Source organism: Stegodyphus dumicola, chromosome 7 (assembly GCF_044657685.1).
Source record: "Stegodyphus dumicola isolate Sdum_Otavi_A_Nest chromosome 7, ASM4465768v1".
Lineage (NCBI taxonomy): Eukaryota > Metazoa > Arthropoda > Arachnida > Araneae > Eresidae > Stegodyphus > Stegodyphus dumicola.
Genome location: NC_140774.1, coordinates 31,692,674 through 31,714,353, shown reverse-complemented (window position 1 = coordinate 31,714,353; position 21,680 = coordinate 31,692,674). Strand labels below are relative to the sequence as shown.

General features: G+C 34.3%; 2 protein-coding genes across 12 annotated transcripts in view; one reads left to right on the top strand and one right to left on the bottom strand.

Annotated features, from left to right (window-relative positions):
- The window catches only part of LOC118203321 (sialin-like), a 98,612-nt gene that overhangs the window by 29,726 nt on the left and 47,206 nt on the right, over positions 1 to 21,680 (top strand). For 2 of the 11 annotated variants that reach the window (XM_085820051.1, XM_085820056.1), the window contains exon 2: positions 317 to 407. The exons of 3 other annotated variants lie outside the window; for them this stretch is intronic. The gene's annotated coding sequence lies outside the window, so the exon portion shown is untranslated. Of the gene's footprint in view, positions 1 to 316; positions 408 to 1,194; positions 1,340 to 17,085; positions 17,604 to 19,987; positions 20,120 to 21,680 lie in introns of those variants that run through there. 6 more of the 11 variants (XM_085820053.1, XM_085820058.1, XM_035375599.2 and 3 more) reach the window with 6 other exon arrangements.
- The window catches only part of LOC118195734 (sialin-like), a 158,878-nt gene that overhangs the window by 103,196 nt on the left and 34,002 nt on the right, over positions 1 to 21,680 (bottom strand). The gene's annotated exons all lie outside the window — the stretch shown is intronic.

The window sequence follows — 21,680 nt, the reverse complement described above, 5'->3', positions numbered from 1 at the left end:
AAGAATTAATGGATAAATTAAACCAGGCCTCGGCTACCTAATATTGTCACATTAATAACTTCATCTTTAACATGGATAGCGACATGAATAACACAATAAACATCAATCACTGAGATGGAAAAAGTTTAAAGAATAAAATTTAAGAACCAAGTGGATATCATGAAAGTGGTCGTGGCGCCATCTATCGAAAAGTGTTGGAAGTGCCACAGTCAGATATCGGGAGGCGTGTTACGAACACCGATATTTTAATTGCTTTCTCTTATTTATTTAAATTTTATTAACGATGATGTAGTGGTAATTTCAATTTATTGCCAAGGTACTCCGTAACCAAACGCCTTGGTCCTTGGTCCGATGTTTTGAAAAGAATTATCTACGAAATGAAAGGATGTCTGAAGCATTGGTGGGAGGTAATGTAAACAAATTATCTCTGTGAAACGCTACTTTTTTCTATTATATATTTTAAGTGAATTCTATATTTTTACTGAATGCTTTTGTCATCAAATTGTAAATTTTTCAAAGAGAAAATGCTGTGTCTATGAAATTGTAATAATTAAATGTCTAGAATAATCCGAATCATGAATGTATTAATATATAGTTGCGATTATAAATTCCATCGTATCGCGCTCTATTAAATACAAATTCATGGGACCTTGTCACCATGACCTAATTTATTTTGTCACAATCTTTCGTATTTCATTGATATAATAATATATTGCAAATTGTAAATTTTTCAAAGAGAAAATGCTGTGTCTATGAAATTGTAATAATTAAATGTCTAGAATAATCCGAATCATGAATGTATTAATATATAGTTGCGATTATAAATTCCATCGTATCGCGCTCTATTAAATACAAATTCATGGGACCTTGTCACCATGACCTAATTTATTTTGTCACAATCTTTCGTATTTCATTGATATAATAATATATTGCAATGTTTCCTTCACGAAGTCCTCAAGCAGAGTTATATAACTTGATGATTTTAAATCTTTTCTTTGCTCACGTGAGTCATTTCTTGGCTCATTTAAGTCTCACGTGACTGACGTAAGAACGAACGAAAAGCTTGGCAAACTATCAAATTCTTCTTTTGAGACCGTTTATGCTTAGTGCGTTCTTTTTCGATACCTGATAATCGAATAGCATCAACTAAAATTACAGAGTTAGAAAATCGTAATCGTAATCAGTTCTGCGCATTTCTACATCAGTGATTCGGAAATATGAAACTTTCCACAACGGGTTGTAATAATTCATCATTGCGTTGATTGTTCTAAGATCATTAATGGATAAAAGTAGCTACAGGCAAAAAGTTTTCAAAACAGTTTTATAGTCGCCTGGAAAAGTAAGGAATTTGTTAGCTGTAACTTTTACTGTTTATAATGAATTTTATGGATTATTCTTTTAATACTCTTTCCTTATTGATACGAATTATTCATCTTTATTTATAATCAAATATCTTTATTAATATAGTATTCGTACCTTTTATTATAATTAAATATTATTTATTGAAGTTACATGTAATCATGACGTCAGCACGCATGATCGCTGGCTTAAAGATCTTGCTACTACTATTATTCTGTTTTGATTTATTCAATTATGGGAAAGCACACGCGGGTTATCTGCCTTAGGGAAAGGATGCCTTCGTGGAGAATTTTCGGCTGTAGTGTAGAATTGGGTGCCCCTTCGATTAGCAACAATTGTTTTTTAAATTTTGACGATGAAACCTCACTTCTGGTTACCATGATAGTTTTAACTTTGTTTTAGCTTCCTGATTTTATTTAAATGAAATTAGATTGATGTGTACATGGACAAATTTAAGGCAGTGCGCAATGCCTAGTTTGTGCAACTCTAGGATGTTTTTTTAAGTGAAAACAGATCGATGTGTACATGGACGCAGAGTTTGTGCAATTCTTTGACTTCTTATTTTGGTTTTGTGTAGCGGTCATCTTGAAATTGTGCCTTCCTGGCGCCGATTTTGGCGTCAAGAAAGAATCGCCAAAAAACAAGAGGCACCCAATTGTAAACTTTTACCGAATTTTCTAAAGAGAACTGGCTAGTATCCACATAGACCCATTGCACAAAACACTTTACATATTACACTGAAGCCATGAAAGCGTCCATGCAGCCAGCCCACCAGTGATCAGCGACTATACCTGCACGACAGCTTGCGGCCTGCTATTGTTCTATAATTAGTCATTTAAGTGCATTAAGACTCTTTTCTTCTTAACAGATTTCAAAATTTGGCTGTATGTGCTTTACTATAATAAAATAATCCAATCCATTGTAATGCCAATCAAAATTCGATGCTATTTTTAAATGTAACCTCATTAAAACATATCTGCCTCACGATTTTAATGCTAATTTAAAATTTCTTCCTTTTGATACATCCTTATTTTATGCAATAGAGTACTATTAATCACCAAAGCTCTTAAGTAACAAAGGATAAAACCTTTTAAAGTTTGACAGTCTCTCTTCAGTTTTGATTACAAGGATCGTTTTAGTTGGTTTTATTTATCGCTGCAACGATCCCAACAGAGTTAATGGTATACGACATACACCATGTCCCCCAGCTTTTATTTCCAAAACCGTTGGTTGTAGATATGTACTTCCGTTCACAAAAATGTTTTAAATGACTGAAATAGTCGCGTTTTGATAGTTTTAAATTTAAAGAAATCATTTTTATTTGCCACATTTATATTTCGAAAAAGGTTATACTAGCCCGACGCTATAGTGGTTAGAGCAGCCTACAGCGGTACCGAAGTGCCCGGGTTCGAATCCAGAGAAGGCGTGTATAGTGTTGCATGCACTATACATTTACAGGTGTCACATGCATGGGGGCACTCTAAATATATGTCGAGCCGAAAGTCCTCTCGAGGGGTTGGCCGTAAGGGAAGAGGGGTGGGAGACGCTCGGACCCGTCTCCTTGGACTGATCTTCATCAAAATGGAGGGGGGGGCGAAACTGGTCGTACCATCACCTGTATGGTGCTCAAGACTCTTACCAATGACAAGCGCAATCCTGCTCTCCTGGCCACGATGAATTTTGTGGGCTTATTCTAATGTTGATACTGTGAGATAAGTCACAACAAAAGGTTATACTGATTATAAAAAGTAAAGCACGAAGTTTGACCCCCGTAGGACAAAAACTGGCCGAAGGGTCGTACATTAATAGAAGAACGAAATATCTGTACTATATGTACGTAACTAAAAATAAAATTTCGTTTAGAGAAAGGTTCTTGAAAGAGATTTGAATTATGAGTATTTCTAGGCAGATTATTGTGAAAAGTAATTAGCTGTACAATATTTTTCGGTATGGAAATCTCATTCGCAATATCTTGTAGAATTATACGTTAGAAAACACTGACAGGCTTCAGTCTGGCACGCAGCCAACTCATCGTATTATTTTCTTTAATTGAAAATAAAATATTTGTAGCTTTATTAATTTTTGTGCAGTTAGCAGAATTGATAATTCTGAAATAATAAAACTTCATGAGAGTACTCATAACGGATTCTTAGATTTTGAAAATTTATAAATTACTTGTGTGAAATTTCTTTTTGCATACTGAAAGTGAATTTTATAAATTAGAGACACTAGTAAATCACAAAACAATATCATTTAATGGCATTTAAGAGGAAAGAAATGACCTCGAATAATTCTAATTTAATTTATTAACCGACTCCTCAATACAAATTGAAAATGACATAAAAAATTGCAAATTTTGAAATTAAGTATCGGAGTCATTTTTTTGTCGCACGTGAGACAAAGATTTTGTTTTATATTTTATACGATTACAAAGTTTCCTTAGAAAAAATGTAAGGACTGTAAACACGTATAAGGTGTCCCAACAAAAGCGGCGGATTTAATATGCCCACTAAAAACACTGTGTTTTTAGAAAGTGAAAATATTTTTACATGCTTATAGACATGTACTCCGATTTAAAAATGGTGAGTTTGATTTGACCTGATAAACCTGTATTTTATCAAAGTCGGTGTATTTCGCAGCTCCTTTACATGGAGTATTACGTGAAAGAACTGCAAACTTTGATTGTGAAAACTCATTACAAGGGTGGAGAGTGTTATGAAAAACTGTTAGTAAATTGCTTGCAATTTTTGGACGTTAAAGTATATCTAATGAAATAACAGTTCGCAGACTGATAAAAGTCATTTGAGGACAGAGAATCGACAGCAGACATTAAATCACCACGCTCTCCACCCAACTGCTCTGTTGAAAACATCGCCTTTCTGCGTGACTGTATTATTAAAAGTCTCAAAAATATGAACTTAGAATCCTAGAAAGATGAACAACGAAAGAACTTAAAGCGGAAATCAAATGTGTCATTGGTCACCCTCAATATTCAAATATGTGAAAAACTGATTACGAATTTCATCTAAAGAATGCGGTGCTGAAGAGCAGGTCGTGAAGATTATTATTTCCCATTTTTAAATTGGAAGATATTAATTATGTTCTAAAATCGAACCTATTTTGAATATTTAAACATCTGATGTGGACACTACATATGACTTGATAATATAGCATTAAATTATACATATTTTTGGCTGTACTTCATTTAAACTTATTTCCTTAATTCTAGCTTAATTAACAGATCCCTCAAAGCAAATTGTAAATGACATCAAAAATTGTAAATTTTGAATTTAAATATCCCGGTCAACTTTTGTCGTATAGGAAACGAATACAAAACGAGAACCTGGAAACAGCACTAAAAGTTAGATTTCGTTATTTGTCGAAAATTAATTTATCAGGTTCAATATTCCTTCTAACCTTCTTCGGGAACATACAAGGACCTGACTCGGAACAGAGAGCTTACTAAAGCTATGTTCACTAATTGTGGTAAGTAGACAGGATACAGACGAAGGGTATACAAAACCCTTTATTTTTCTCTATATACAATAACTTCCGTACTTCGGAATACACTGACCCTCCACTCGGGGTCTAACGTAAAAAAGTATAAAAATAAAACTAAACTCTAATTTAACTTTAGAATAATACACGTGGAAGATTGGCCTTATAATAACAGGAAGCGTATGTAGCACAGAGACTGTGAACACTACAATACGTTCAATTTATCAAGAGGATTAAAACCTCTGGCCTGGAAGGCAAATAGCAACTGCGTAACTTCTAAGGTAAGCGGCCTGCTTCGAACTCGCTGCTTCCTCTCTTTCGCTTGGCAAAAAGGCCACACTTAAATACTTGGCGTTCGCCAGACAAACTTTGCATAAAAACCTTCACGCTTATAATTCTGGCCGGAAGTAGAAAATAAGAAGTGATAGTAAAGATTTAAAATAAAATAAACGTTAGTAAAACTTAAGATCCTTACATACTTCCCGCCAGAGTTAATTAGTTTGAAACTGAGGTCTAAAACGACCTTGTTGAAAACTTTTAGCTCTAGAAACTAACGCGAGGCCAATCTTTTACAAAAAATGCTTCGCTAGAAACTAGAAAATTTAAAAGAAAGAAATTTGTTACAATAGGATATACAACAATCTTTTTTTCATCTGTACTGCATCTAAACAGGAGCTTTATTCAATTCTGGTTCCTTCCAGAGATCTGGAAGGAAAACTAGTTTAATGAAATGTTACACAATGACATTGCAAATAACATATAGAATATACTTCTCTTAACATTCTTATTTCATTCATGACTATTTTAATTATCTCTCCCCGTGCTCTCTGACATGTGTTGTAAAAGAACACCAAACACGAATGTGTTTCTGTCTACGTGTGCCACACTTCCTCCTACAATCAAAACACTAACGTGTTAAAATTCAACATAACGAGACCTCTTAACACACCCTACTTTCAACTCTAACCCTGAGGTACTATTCTAAAAGTGGCTAACTCTAAAGTGTAGCGTCAGAGAGCCTAACTACATCATTCAACCTTTACCACATATTCGCCATGATTTAATCTTTACAGTCACACGAATAACAAATTTTTAACATTACTTTCACTTTTACCATATCACGGTATTTCTTAACATTTAAAATAACAGTTCACATGTATATAAGAACATATCAACATGCCGTTAATTTTACACATTTGAAAACATACATTAGTAGTACATTGTTAACTTCTATTCTTTTCAAAGCAAGTGCCAATTCTTTCTACATTGAAATAATACTACATTTCAAAAAGTCTTTCAGACTAAAACTTCTTTCTTGCTAGAATGTTTTAAATAAAATTTATACAATAACTTTTTACAATATTTAAGTCTTTACACAACGCTATTATACATCAACTTTAGTTTTACGCACGAGTAATTTAAAATCATAATACGAAAATCGGTCACTACTCATTTCTCGCCCTTTTGGCGATAAAGGTAGACCTCGCATGAGGTAAAACTTCTTGAAATCTGCCACTTGCAGTAAGAATGAAAGATTAACTTAAGTTTGCAAAGTAACATAAAATTTTACTTATCTTTGTAATATTCGGACATCCTTTTCTGGGCCCAGTCTTTAAAGGTATAGCAGATAGTAGCTTGGTTTATCCTCCTTCTTCTACGGGATCGCCCTTCAGTGCTTTCCTCTGGAAGCTTCCTTTTCTCACCAGTACGGCCACCCTTGAATACTTTCCTTTTCTCCTCTGCTTGTGGTCTTTGCCGTTTGATGGCAGCTGGTCTTGGCGGAACCGGGAAACTTCTGTCGTGATCCTGCTTGGACCTCGTTGTTGGCCGTTCAAATTTTTCTTGTACTTTTTCCTCCGCCGCTGATGGCCCTTCCGCAGTTCGGCGACTTTTGCTGCGGAGAGTTCTGTCGGATGAGTAGATCTTCCGTTTTAAAGCCGGGTTATAGTTGCCGTCATTTCTCCTGGTCCTCTTCACATACGTCGTCCTTCTGCCTTCTTCATTCTGGGGATGTTCGTGAACTCTGTTTTCTGGACGGTGGAACGGCTTCTTTTTCTTGTTACCTTCCATTTTTCCGCGGGGCAATTTTCTTTTCACTTGCTTCTGTCTCTCATTGGCTTGCCCTTGTACTTGTCGTTTTTTCACCTCTGGAACTTGTACCTGCGGTGTCTGCCGTGCCGGATCCTGCAAAAGATCTGAAAAGATTTGCATTTTATTACGATCGAAGTAGGGCTTGATTTGATCAATGTTTGCGGAACAGGTTTCACCATTTCTGGCTTTTAACCCTACAACAGCGTGAGTTATTTTTTCTATAACATATGGTCCTTCAAATCGTGGAAAAATTTGGCAGTTTTATCTTCTGGTGCTGAAGAAAGTGAATGCTTAATTTTTAAAACTTCATCCCCTACTTTATAAGTTACCCCCCGTCGTTTCAAATCATAATATAATTTCTGTTTTCTTTGTGCTACTTCCGTATTCTTTTTTGTTCCTTTTATTAGTTTTTCTATATCACCCATTTTAAATTCTGGGGCTCTTTGTTGCACATAATATAGTTTATCTAACGGTGTTATAATCTTTCTGCCTAGAAATAACTCAGCAGGAGTTTTGCCCGTTGTATCATGTTTTGCGGTCCTAAGGGCGAAAGCAAATTCATTGACATAGTTATACCAGCTTTTATGAAAATTTTTAACATAACTACGGATAATTTTCACTATATTTTTGTTGACCCGTTCCGCTATATTTGATTGCGGCCGATACGGGACCATTTTTAAATGACGTATGCCCAGTTTTTGGCACATGTCTTCAAATATATTACTTACAAATTGAGGACCATTATCCGATATAACTTTTAGGGGCGCCCCGTATTTTAAAATATATTTATTTAAAATAGAATCGGTAACCAATTTCGCGGAGGCTCGTTTTAAGGGAACAATTTCGGTCCATTTACTAAAATGATCAACCATAACAAGGAGATAGCGACTTTTATTTAACTGACTTTTTGGGAAAGGGCCCAATAAATCGATGCCAATTATTTCATTTGGAAATTCGGATTTAATACTATTTAGAAACCCGGCCGGGCGGAAATTAATATAATTAACGGCTTGACATGTTGGGCAGGACTGGACATACGCCCTTGTTAACTTTTGCAGTTCAGGAAAGTAGACTGCCTCGCGTACGCGTTGGATAGTTTTTCGAATACCAGCATGAGAAGCTAAAGGGCTGTCATGGAGCTCATGCAGGATATTTAATCTAAGACTAGCTGGGATAACAGGTCGAAATTCGTTGTTGGAATTCGTAGTTTTGTGTAGAATAATAGACCATCTATTAGTTCGTAATGGGCCGCTCTATTTCTTATCGCCACAATATCTTGGTGGCTAAAATTTTCAGGATCCTTCAAATACTCATAAATACTTCCAAACTCAGGATCCTTACCCAGTTCTGTTATTACAGTTTCTCTGGAATTTATTGTACACGCTGTAAGCATTGCAACTTTTACGGTATTACCTTGTTCGTCTAATTTAATTCGTGATAGGGCATCTGCTACGATATTTTCCTTTCCGGGGGTATGCTTGATTACCAGATTATATTCTTGCAGCTTGAGTGCCCATCTTATTAACCTTGGGGATAAATTTTTTCCTGAATACAATCTAGTTACCGCCGCATGATCAGAGTATACTGTTATCGGCGCCTTTCCAAAATAGACTCGGAACTTTTGCACTGCTAACAGAACTGCAAGTGCCTCTCTCTCGGTCGCGGAATAGTTTCTTTGTGTTTGATTTAAAGTTCGGCTAAAAATGCCACGGGCTGCTGATTTTGCGAAAGTACCGCTCCTACCGCATAATCCGAAGCATCCGCTGAAATTTCTAAATTTTCATCCTTTTCAGGAAATTTTAACACAGGGGCTTGCGTTAATGCTTGTTTTAATTTTTCGAAAGCACTATTGGCTTCGGCCGTCCACGAGAATCTTGCCTTTTTCCTTTTTAATTTTAACAATGGCTCAGCGATAGCCGCAAAATCTTTTATAAAGGACCTATAATATGAACAAAGTCCTAGAAAAGAAGAGAGCTTCTTTGCCGTGTTTGGAGTCGGATAATTTTGTACAGCGATTATTTTTGATTCATCTGTCTCGATCCCTTTTTGAGATATTTTGTAACCTAAATATTTTAATTCAGGGGCTGCAAATTTGCACTTTTCGACATTAACTTTTAGACCGGCCTCATTTAATAAAGAAAACACCTGTCTTAAATCCTGTATATGTTGGTCGAGATTATCACTAGTAATAATGATATCGTCTAAATAGATAAATGTGGACTTTCCAAGAACAGGTCTTAACACAATGTCCATGCATCGCTGAAATGTTGTCGGGGCCCCTGAAAGACTAAACGGCATACGCAAAAATGCATAAGTGCCAGACTTGGTTATAAAAGCAGTCTTAGGCACGTCCTCAGGCCTCACCCCTATTTGAAAATAACCAGTCGTTAAGTCTAAAGTCGTCATAAATTTGGTTGATTTTATGTTCCTTAAAATTTCTTCTATGATCGGTAACGGATATACCGGATATTTCGTTATGGAATTTAATTTACGGTAATCAATAGCGAATCTCCACCTTTTTGGATGCTCCAAAGGATAATCATTATTTTTCTTACATAAAACCACCGGGCTAGCATAACTACTTGAGATGGGCGTTATGATCTTTTTACGTAGCATATCGGTAATATGCCATTCTATAATTTTTTCCTTATTCTTATCATACCGGTATGGTTTTTGACGAACTGGCAATGCATCTCCGGTGTCAATACTATGGTTAGTAACCTGAGTAAATCCTGGAATATCACTAAATAACGAAGCAAATTCACTTACCACTTGTCGAATTCTATCTTGCTCGTCATTAGGCAGGTGGTCAAGATTTAACCTTGGCGGTTCAACCTTTTTTACACGCACTGGTTTCATTGTCAGCTTAAGGGACGCTTCATTAAAATCCAGTGTAGCTTGTGCGTCTGAAAGAAAGTCTATTCCTAAGATCAAATGTGCTTGCAAATTCTTTACTATAAAAAACATCACCTTTACTTGTTCGTCCTTGATACGGACATACAAAGGTACTTTACCTAAGCACGTACATTGTTCTCCTTGCGCCGCTAATACTGTCGTATTATCCGCATTATATATGCGGTATTTGCGAAAATACTTTCTAAAAAAGACTTCTGCCACACAGGAACATTGCGCGCCGGTATCCAGGAGTGCGGTGGCCGGGATATTATTCACCAACACTTCAATCTTCGGAAGAGTCAAATTTTTCACCATTACTGTATTTAACTTGTAGGAAGAGGGGTTTTCGTGGCCTTCGGATTTCCGCACCCTCTCGTCAGCAGAAATCCGTTTTAGTTTAAATTATTTTTCCTTTCCGTGCTTTCCTTCTTTTTCCCCTGGCCTTGAGACTTTTCCTGGGTTGCTATTGAACTGTCGATGTTCGCCGGCTGTTTTTGAATGCTCGGGTTTCCTTGCCCACTGATTCGCTTTTTCTCCGTAGCCGTATGCTTGAGTTTGCTGTAGTCTTGGCATACCAAATTGGTTTCGCTGTTGATATTGGCGTCTTCTTTCGACGTCCGCCGTTCTTCTACTTTCAAATTGGATTGCTAGCTCAAATAACTTTTCCAGTGTAGTCGGATTTCTTAATTCAATAAATTCTTGCACTTGGGGCAGTAACCTCGGCAAAATCACTTGAATTATTTCAGGATCCGGACGGTTTCCATACAAGAGCTTGAAAACGTGAATTTTTCTTAAAATAAAGCTCGAGAGGTTTTCGATTCTTTGTTGATATATACTAAAATGTTCCGTTTCTAATTTCGCACGATCCCTTACAACAGGGAAGGCTTTTAGTAGGGCAGTCTTGAAATTTTCGTAAGGTGGGACTTCCTGCTTGACCCAAGAGACTTCTGCCGATACATTTGAACCAGTTAAGCGCTTGGCCCCTCAAAGCGCTGGTAGCTAAGGTAACTTTTTGAAACTCGTGCACGGGGTAGAGCATGAAGTGGTCATCCAATTTTTCCAAAAAACTGGTTACCGGTGAGTTTCTATTAAACGTTGCTTCTGGTTTCATCGAAGCGCGCATGGTCTGGACGATGTAACCGAATCCTTCCAGGGCGGCAGCTGGCATTTCTGGATTCTGAGCCGTTTCTGCAGGCAGCACAGGTTCTTCTTGAAACTCGGCCATGGTTATTCTTCTTCGTTGGGCGCCACTATCAGGTTCAATATTCCTTCTAACCTTCTTCGGGAACATACAAGGACCTGACTCGGAACAGAGAGCTTACTAAAGCTATGTTCACTAATTGTGGTAAGTAGACAGGATACAGACGAAGGGTATACAAAACCCTTTATTTTTCTCTATATACAATAACTTCCGTACTTCGGAATACACTGACCCTCCACTCGGGGTCTAACGTAAAAAAGTATAAAAATAAAACTAAACTCTAATTTAACTTTAGAATAATACACGTGGAAGATTGGCCTTATAATAACAGGAAGCGTATGTAGCACAGAGACTGTGAACACTACAATACGTTCAATTTATCAAGAGGATTAAAACCTCTGGCCTGGAAGGCAAATAGCAACTGCGTAACTTCTAAGGTAAGCGGCCTGCTTCGAACTCGCTGCTTCCTCTCTTTCGCTTGGCAAAAAGGCCACACTTAAATACTTGGCGTTCGCCAGACAAACTTTGCATAAAAACCTTCACGCTTATAATTCTGGCCGGAAGTAGAAAATAAGAAGTGATAGTAAAGATTTAAAATAAAATAAACGTTAGTAAAACTTAAGATCCTTACAAATTTTTAAAAAATTTCGACATTGTCAAAACATGAATATTTTCATCATTTAAAGTACTTCTGTATCTGAAAGTATACGATTATAGCCAACGATTGCGAAAATAAAGGTCGGGAAAGGATTTTTAAACCGTGGAAGGGGAAGGGTATGCAGGTTACCGCTAACGTGCGGAAATGAGTTATTCTGCAGATTTTCTAGTTAATCCGCAGATTAACTAGCATGATCCGTTAAAGTGCGGGTATCTCAGATTACCTAATTACCTATATAATTGTCACATTACTTACTAGGCACTCTTTAAAATGAAAATAAGTGTTTTGCTGGAGCATCAACAAGCATCAACTACTGTACGCTCAAATTAATATAATGTTATATATATATATATATATATATATATATATATCTAAAAAATAAAGTTACTACAATTATATAATCAACAAATTAGTTGTAAAGCACGAAGAATCAATCATCAATCAATTAAAAACTACAATACAAAAAAATAAACGGTATAAAATGTTATTAAAATTAAGGAAATTAACATAATGTTATTTATATTTCTATATATCAATCAAGTTATTACAATCAAGGAGGGAAAGGAAATGACAAACTTTTGAACTTGAACGATACGGAAGCCGTTAATGTGCACATTACCAGCTAAAATACGGAAAACTCTTGATTCCGCACTTTAACGGAGCAAATCAGCTAATCTGCAGATTAGGTAGCCCTAAGATGCGTTAGCCAAATGTTCACGAAACGTGTACGTGTGGTGTAAATAGAAAAAACGCCTCTTTAGGAGCTACATAAAATCTGAAAGCTTCCATATTTTTATTTAATTTAAATTATACGTAAAAGGAGAACGCAGATCTTAATTCCGTATATGGGTAAGTGTTAAAAAAAAATAATGTGATTTGTTAGTTCCAGAATGTTAGATTACTGTATAAAAAGATAATTTTACTTATTAACTGCTAGATTTTGCTTTAAATTTGTTTATATTTTCGGAACTGTTTAAAGCGAAAACAAATGAAAAGCGTATGTTTGGTTACCGGAAACGAAATTATACACTAACACTATCACTTATAAATTCGGAAGTGCAGCTCACTGAAAGAAAAAATTCAATAATTGCTTAAAATAGACTATCTGTTTTACTAAATGCTGTTAAATAATAACTTATACTTTTTTAATTAAATCCTGAAGGAAATTGAAGTGTACACTTACATTCACTCATATATTCACGTATATGTCAATTGTTATCATAAAAACAATCATTCTGACTTCATAGGTATTTAACATGTGTAGTTTTAATCAAATATACGATATGAATACTTTTTATTTCTAGATAATATATTTGAAATTCCTATATGAATTATTTAATAATTGTAAAAAGAAAATTAAATACATTGTTATGGAGCATACGAGTTAACGATTAAAGAGATAATAATAGAAGTATTAAGAGGAAGTGATAAGTGATCGACTTTGTTTGCTTCCTATTATAGTGGACGTCGTCAGGTTATGAAGGTCCGAGTTCAAATTCATTTCACTCTAAATCAATAAATGTACGGGGGCATTCAATTAAAAGTAGAGTCTTAGACCGATAGAGGTTCTTCTATGAATGTAGCAAATGACAAGATATACACCGCTCCCTCAAAAGAGGTACACTGTGCAAAATAAAAAAAAATGGGACAGTTCTATATCTTCCATTCCACTGGGCTGATTGACGAAATTCAAATTGCGTTTTTCATGTCTCAAAAGTGCAACTTAGGATATATATTAGATTTATATACAGCATTGTTCTAATGTAGGTATTTTGACACAAAATTGGACTTTTTCTGAAATGACATGCCAATTTTTTTCCATATTTCGGCTCTACGACTCAAATTACGTCTAAATATTAAATTTTGTAATTTTTAGGTAGAAATTTAAAAATTTATTTTGCCGCAGTTTTTTCAGTTTGGGCCAAGAAAGGTTCACTTGGCGAACTCTTTAATTTATAGCAACCTATTTTCCTTTCTCTTTTCCCATTGTATGTGAGCGTAAAAAAGTCGCCGTTTATACTTCAAGTGTGTAAACCACATTTTGGCGTCATTATCGCTTATAACAAATATACCAAATTTCAAAACACGCCAATATGTATCTAAATTCACGTATATGTTAGGACATTTTGACTAAAAATCTCTAATTTTTTACAAGTATGCTTAAAAATACATCTATTTTAAGATGACTGTAAAACTTTCATAGGTTTCAAAATTGTTTTCTCAAAATTCAAAATTGTTTTCCAAAAATTTATAAAAATTATTTAAAAGTACAAATTTTAAATATAAATCATAAAAAATGGGCGAATTTATTTGGAGTGAACCTAAATTTCGAATTCTGGAAGAAGGAATCAAGTAAGTTTTATAAAAAAAACAAGAGAGATATTAATAAATATACATCAAATTCAATTAACATTGAGGAGCTAAAATTTTGAGAGCTAATTTTTTAAAAACTACTCGTGAAATTTTTCCAAAACTTGGCAGTTTGGCATAATTTGAGTCGTAGAATCGAAATATAGAAAATAATTGGTATGTCATTTCAAAAAACGTCTTATTTTGTGTCAAATTACTTATATTAGAATAATGCTACATATAAATCTAATACATATCCTAAGGAAATATGAAAAACGCAAGTTGAATTTTGTCAATCGGTCCAGAAGAACGGGGAGATATAGAACTGTGCCTTTTTTTTAGTGTATGTATAGGTGCGTACATACTCAGCTAAAAATTGAAAACTAAACAAAACTGTGAAGTCCAACACCTATCCTCCAAGAACCCAGAATGGAGGACATTTCTTGAACTAAATTTAGACGGTTTGAAAGAAAATTCTCTTATTGTGTCTTAAGATACTCCTTTAGATACCCTGCCCGTATGCCAAAAATTGAATTTCAGAACTCAGGACATTAAATTAAAAGGTACTTATATCACAACCACCTTAGCAGAACTCGTCAAGTTTTTAGAATGTGCCAAACTCCGACAATCAGGCCCATAGCGATTCGTCAAGCAAACATGCTTAGAACAAATCCTTCAGGCATGCAATGTCGCCATTTTCGCATATGTTCTTTTTGTTTTATTACAAAAACAAATCGTGATATTTTATCTCTTAAACTTAATTTTAAAACTTGCGCTTAAGAAGTTTGCTAGCAATGGAAGAAACTGCATTAAAATTTCTACAAACGTATAGAATTTTGACGCAAAGTCTCCAAAGCAGCGGCTATCAACCTTTTGACTAACGCGTACCACCTGAACAAAAACTGAAAACATTTAATACCACCACTACAAAGTACTACTATCACCACCACCACCCCTCTTGAACAAAGCTCAGATCGTATAATTTTGCGAGTGTTAGAGAAAAAACTCAGTCAGGATGTTGGGGTTTTAATTTTTGAATTTAATAGTTAAAAATACTTTGCTTCTTTGCGTACCACCTATTTTTCTCTTGCGTACCGCCGGTACGCCGGTACCTCTGCTCTAAAGGGAAGAATGAGGACATGCATTTGGTAAGTAACCAATGTTAACGGAGTTTGCGCGATACCGTATCTCTGCAATTCTCCGATTTCTTTTAGATGTAAAAAGATCGCTGTGTACTTAGAGATAAGAATAGCACAAAAAATTGCAGAAAGTTTTGGAGAAAAATGCGTTTTATTTTTTAATATATCGCTTTATACTTATTTAATAATTAAAACTTATCCTTCCAGCGGGAATAGTGGTTAGGGACTCTAACTACCGAGGGGCCCGGGTTCAAATCTTGGAGAAGGCATGGGCGTTTCTGTATGTATAGTGTCTGTGCTCCATGGGGAGAACTCTAAATATGCAGCTAGGCGAAAGGCCTGCCGAGAAGTTGATGGTAGGGAAAGAGGGATGGGAGACCATCGGACCCGTCCTCCCGGGGTGTTCTCTCTCAAAATTGGGTGTGGAAGAGCTAAAGTCGGGCTGTCCCTTGTATGGTGGTCAAGGATTTTGGCAACGACTTCCAGTTACAAACAGCTTTAAATGACGCAAGTATTCATCTTTGGGTATTTTTAAATTAAAAAAATCAGTTGAATAGAAAGTACGAAATCTAACTTTCTGTACGGGCGTTCTACCCCTACAAATATATTTAGTAAATATTTGGGTACTTTTCCGTTTTGCTGGCGCAAACGATAAAGTCGCCGATAATGGCACTGATACCAAACGGAATATCTTCGCTGGTAACCTTTTACGCCTCATTTTCAAAACAAGTCGCAACCATTTCTTAGCAGATTGATTGTTTCTTTCAATACTGGCATACAATTACATAGAATTTTTACAAGATAGTTAAATTTTATGCCCTAAGCCGATTCGCGGAAATTAAGTCAATTAGAATGTAATCACACCGTTTACCCGAAAGCGAAAATATAGAAAAGGCAAACTCAAGGGTTAAATTTATCCATTCTAATGAGAATGCACTAGCGAAGTAAAGCACTACGGTTTTACATAATTTCTGAGTAAGCTATTCGTACGAATTGAAATAATTCTTGCATTTAAACTTGTCTTCCAAATTAAAATTTAACTTGAAATTAATGTAGATAATTACTGAGATAATTAGATTTTTGTAGCGTAGTTAACGTGAGATGAAATCACTTGGGGTCACGTGATATGAACTGGCGAATCAGGATGTTGAACCATGAAAGCATAGTAAATTCTTAAATTAATGTCTTTTTACAAATTTGTGCTATTTTTACTAAGCTAGATTAGAAATGATAATACGAAAATAAAATTAGATTTTCATTGCACTGTATTAAAACTTGTTATGAAATCTTTATGAAAATAACATTCCCCGTAAGAACTTAATATCAAATTTAACCAATGATTGCTTTAATTATGAAACCAAATTATGTTGGGGTAGAAAATGAAGTATTTGTTTCTTATAACAGATGTTTACGTTTCACGACTCAAAATTTTTTAAAGAAATTTTCATCCAACTTGCATATTGTAAAAATAGATTACAGATAAGGTAAAGATATAAAAAATGACAGCGAAGAGAAACAACCCACAGTTGTTATCGTTAGCTCAATATCTAAAAAGGAAAGGACTGATTTTTTGTTTATGTAGAAAACAAAGATAACACATTTTGCATAATGTTATCTTTAAACCCACTGATATAACTTTTCAACATATGATGTTTTCTATACGCAAGAAGTATTTATTTTGAGTAGATAATTTTACTTGAATGTGTCAAAAAGTTATGATTAATTCAAAGTTAAGAATTATAGTAAATTTAAGAAATTACTTTTACTTTCTTTTCTCCTTCCTCCCCAAAACCTTATTAGACACAGAAATGCAATATTTTTATTTGCTAAAAAACTCTTAACGAATAGAATTTTCAAAAATGCCAAATAGATATTTAGGCTCTACTCTTATATGCGCCGTAAGATCACCAAATGTGGCGATATGTGTTCTGCGCTGGTTTTTGGCGGGATTCCGTGTGTGGGATGGTTTGGTGAACGATGCTGTTTGTATGGCAACCCTTTTGACGTTGAAACTTAAAGACGTGGTGGCGAGATTTCAGTCGCGTATTTTAGATTGTGTACAAAGTAAATTTAGTATTAAGAAGTACGGTGTTGGAGTTGTTAACGAGTCTTTTGTTCACGGGTGTGTTTATGCGGACAGAAGTGCATAGTTGGAATTTCTGTGGGAGTCAGGACATTTAAAACGGAGTTTGGCGTGTCCGAAATGCGGAGCTGATATGAGAACTCGGACGAAGAATGGTGTTTTTGATAGACTTGTGTGGGTTTATAATCAAATGGTTGCTGGTAAAGTATGTGGCTGTCAGAGGAGTTTATCACAGAAAGACATGTGATATAGCAAAATCGTGGCACTTTTGTTGACAGCACTTTTGTTTTGCTGTGTGACTGGTGAAATTTTATTCACGTATGTATTATGGTAAGTGCATTTTATTTTATTGTTTTTATTTTGTAGAATGTTATGTTAATTGTTTTTTACTATGACTTTCTGTTGTTATTTGAATTGTTTGTAATTTATTTTAGTTTATTTTGTTGATTTGTGCGCAATGACTAGATTGTGCAATTCGTAAATATTATTTTAAAGTTTAAACAGAATACTGTGTACATGGTATTCTTTGAAATTTATTATTATGTTAATTTATTAAAACGAGGTGTGCATAGTTCGCAGATTCTTTCGCTGCCTCGATTGTGCAACTCGTAGATTTTTTTAAGTTAAAACATATCGCTGTGTACATGTATTCTTGTCAAATATGTTTGGTTAGAAACTTTACGTTTTTGCTATCTAAATTTTTTGTTTTTGTTTCGGATTTTTAGCTTAAATTGTGCGTAATTCAGAACGTGTTTTTTGCATGTGCGAAAACCGCCTTTTTGGAGACATTTTAGGCTTAAAGTTCGAAATGTAGACAAAAAATTTAAATAGTAATATGGCACTAGAGTTTCTCGCCAAAAATGTTTGGCGACGTGAGGGCGCATATAAGAGTAGTTTCGATATTTGGTTACAAATATTGTTAACTTTTTCTGAAACTGTAATATAAATATTCTGTACAGAAGTACGTAACAAGAAGTGTTAAAATATTTTTGGTACTTACGGATTAACGCAACCACCTGAGTGGATGTCGCCAAATTTTCAGAATGTGCCCAACTCTGGCAACCATCCTCATAACAATCCTTTACACAAGCAAAGCCGCCATTTTCGTATGCGTCTTTTTTTTTTTTTTTTTTTTTTTTTGTTATTGTTTATAAAAAGCGTTAGTTCAAACGCTTTTTTATAAAAATACCGTGGTACTTTTTGCTTTAAACTTAGTTTTAAAATATAAACATGTGGAATTTACCAGCAATGGAAGAAACCGCGGTAAAATTTCTGCAAGAATACAGAATTTTGTTGAATATTTTTCAAAAGGAACAACGAGGAAATGCGTTTCCTAGATAGCCGCTGTTGCGGAGTGTTGCACGAAGCCATGTCTCCGCAATTCTCTGGTATTTTTTTAAACGGAAACTGATCGCTTTGTACTTCCGGAGAACAGCGCAAAACAGTTGCAGAAAGATTGAAGAAGAATGTAGTTATTTATTTTTTAATGTGTCACGTAATTTTTGTTCAATAATGCAAATTTGTATTTCAAATGGCTAACGTATATTTTCTTTTTCATATGTTGATAACATTTACCGACTTACGATAAATATCCACAATTTGGAAATCTTTCTAAAAAAAGGCGCGAAAACCAACTTGCACCCAATAAGTAGTTTTACCATTTTATCTGAAAAAATTGCCAAACTGCGTCAAGGTGGCTGCGTTAGTAAGTACCATTTTTTTTTTTTTTTTTTTTTTTTAATTATAAGGCCGATGAAAAGGTTCATAAAAATTATTTGAATATATTTTTAATTTAATGTATTTATAAATTATAGCAGACATGTTGTGTAAAATAAAGTAAAAATTATTAAAAAAATACATTTACTGCTTTTTGTAAAGCAGTTGCAGTTATAAACTGAAAGATGAAGACGTTAGGGAACACCGAACTATAATACGTTGAATTTTGATTAGACAGCCAGACGGCGGGAAAGAAGAATCAAAGATCTTGTGCCTGGTGTAGAGGCAACATTAAGTAGGTCTCATGGATAATAAATTGCTGGGGGCTTAAGTAATGTTACAGCCAAACTTTTGACGAAGTTTTAGAAGCTATAAAAGTTTCTATCATCAAAATATTTAAATAAGGCTAGTTATTAATCCATTCACAAGAAAATTTATTTTATATGAAGAGATGCCTTTTAAACAATCATTTTTAAAATCAAATTATGAAATCTTAAAATTATTTAACTATATATTAAGAAAACAAAGTATTTTTAAGATTTAACATGTAATTTAAGCTTGTTGAATAATGCATTAACTGTACAAATGGACACTAATTTGAAGATTTGTAATTTTCAATTTTAATTTGGCATGTAGAAAGAATGATCCCGCAGTTATTTGCTTATAAAGCGAGATACGTTAAATACAATACAACCGTGTTAGTATCTAAAGTCTATATCGACAATTAAATGAAAAAAATATTGTAATTTCCTTAACGAACTTGTCATGCATACTTAATTTACATTAATTTTCACATACCTCTCTGGAAATGAAATCAAAATGTCATGACTTAAATTCCTAAATCCGATTGGTGAAAGCTTTTATACCAGCATTCCAATAAGCAAATCAACAGTTAGGTTTCTGAACTAAGCAGCTGCAGCAAAGAACGCAACTGTATTGTAAGGGCAGATGGTATATGAATGAGCTTTTTCGAAAGCACAAGTGCTTACCACTCAGTATCTAATACATACTTTCGCCGCATTAGTGTTCTGATTTACTTCAGTATACATATATTCTGTTTTAGAAAATTCACTCGCAAGAGGTATCTAAACTGTTACTGCAATTGACATCACCGGACGTCTTACGGCCAAGTAACGAGTTTAGTTTATAAAATATTTATATCATGTTGTAAATAATCAAATATTTTTAATTGACTTAAATTTACGTGCCAGTGCTTCTATTACTACTGAACATGCTTGTCTTATTTATTGGCTTTTCAACGAATTTTAAATAAAAGCAATCTTAAATTTTCAGGATATTAAGCTATAATAAATTGAAATTTAAAAATTTTAATTAAGCTTTTATTAAAGTGATTTCATTTGCAGACAAATTAGCAATAATGGTCTTTTGAAACTGTTGTGGTTATTTATTTCATTAATTCGATGACTCTTCCAGTAACAAAAGACAGAATTGTGCGTTTCGAGACTCTCCTTTTAGCAAATTTACTCTCTAACTCAGAGGTGTTTTTGCCCTACAGTTCTAAGTGCGAAATCTTATTTCTGAAATGTCCTTAACTTCTGTCATATTATAATGTTTATCATTTAGACTGTTAATAACCGGGAGTTAAAACCGCTGGATATTGTAAATATTAACAGATGCTTTAGAAAGCGTTTCCTACCTGGAATGCGAGATGAAATTTTAGGGAAAACAGCAAAGGGGTATTTCTGTAGTCTTTATTAGTATTTAATAACTTAACATTTTGGTACCTGAAAATCTCTAACAATTTCAAGAATATTTATTTCGTTACATAAACGCATTTTTTAATAATGCTTAAATTGGCTAAATACTTATTAAAAGCAATTTTTTGTTATTCATAAAATGCAAAAATCTGCGTTTACCGCTAGCACACTTGCAGAAATGTTAATAATGTTAAAGTTACTAAATTAAAAAAAAAAAAAATCATTCAAAAGGCTCTCAAACTGTTGTGAATATTTTTCAGCTATATATAGATTTATAAATAGGCATGTTTCTTTATATAAAGTTGAGTCAGAGTAAACTGAAGGGTACCCTTTGTATTATCGCGAAGTTGTCGTTTCATTTATGGTAACCTGAGTAGTTTTTTTAATGTTCCGTACATGTACTTTTACCTAGGATTGGGTGCTCCTTTGACTTTTTAAGTGAAAATATATCGATGTGTACATGGACAAAGTTAAAGGAGTGCGAATGCCAACTTTGTGCAATTCTTTGAATTTTTTTTAAGTAAAAATAGGTCGACGTGCACATATATAAAGTCAAGGGAGTGCGCAATGCCTATTTTGTGCAATTCTGTGATTTTTCTTCAAATAAAAATAGGTCAATGTAAACATGGATACCGACTTTGTGCAGTTCTTTGACTTGTTATTTTGTCTTTGTGTAGCGGCGAATTTTGGCGCTAAAATCGCCGCTACACAAAGCCAAAATAACAAGTCAAAGAATTGCACAAACTCTGTATCCATGTACCGCCAAAAATCGTCCATTTTCTCCAAGGGATAGCCGTAAATATACTTTAGATAAAAGTTGGATAATTTATATCTCTAGGAGGCTGATAAATAGTGATTCTAATGCTTTACAATTACATCGAAGTTTATTGCTATAAACATTAATTTCATGCAAGTCGTATAAAAAGAAAAACTTATTATAATTTAACTTAAGCCTTTTCTTTAACGAGTCTAG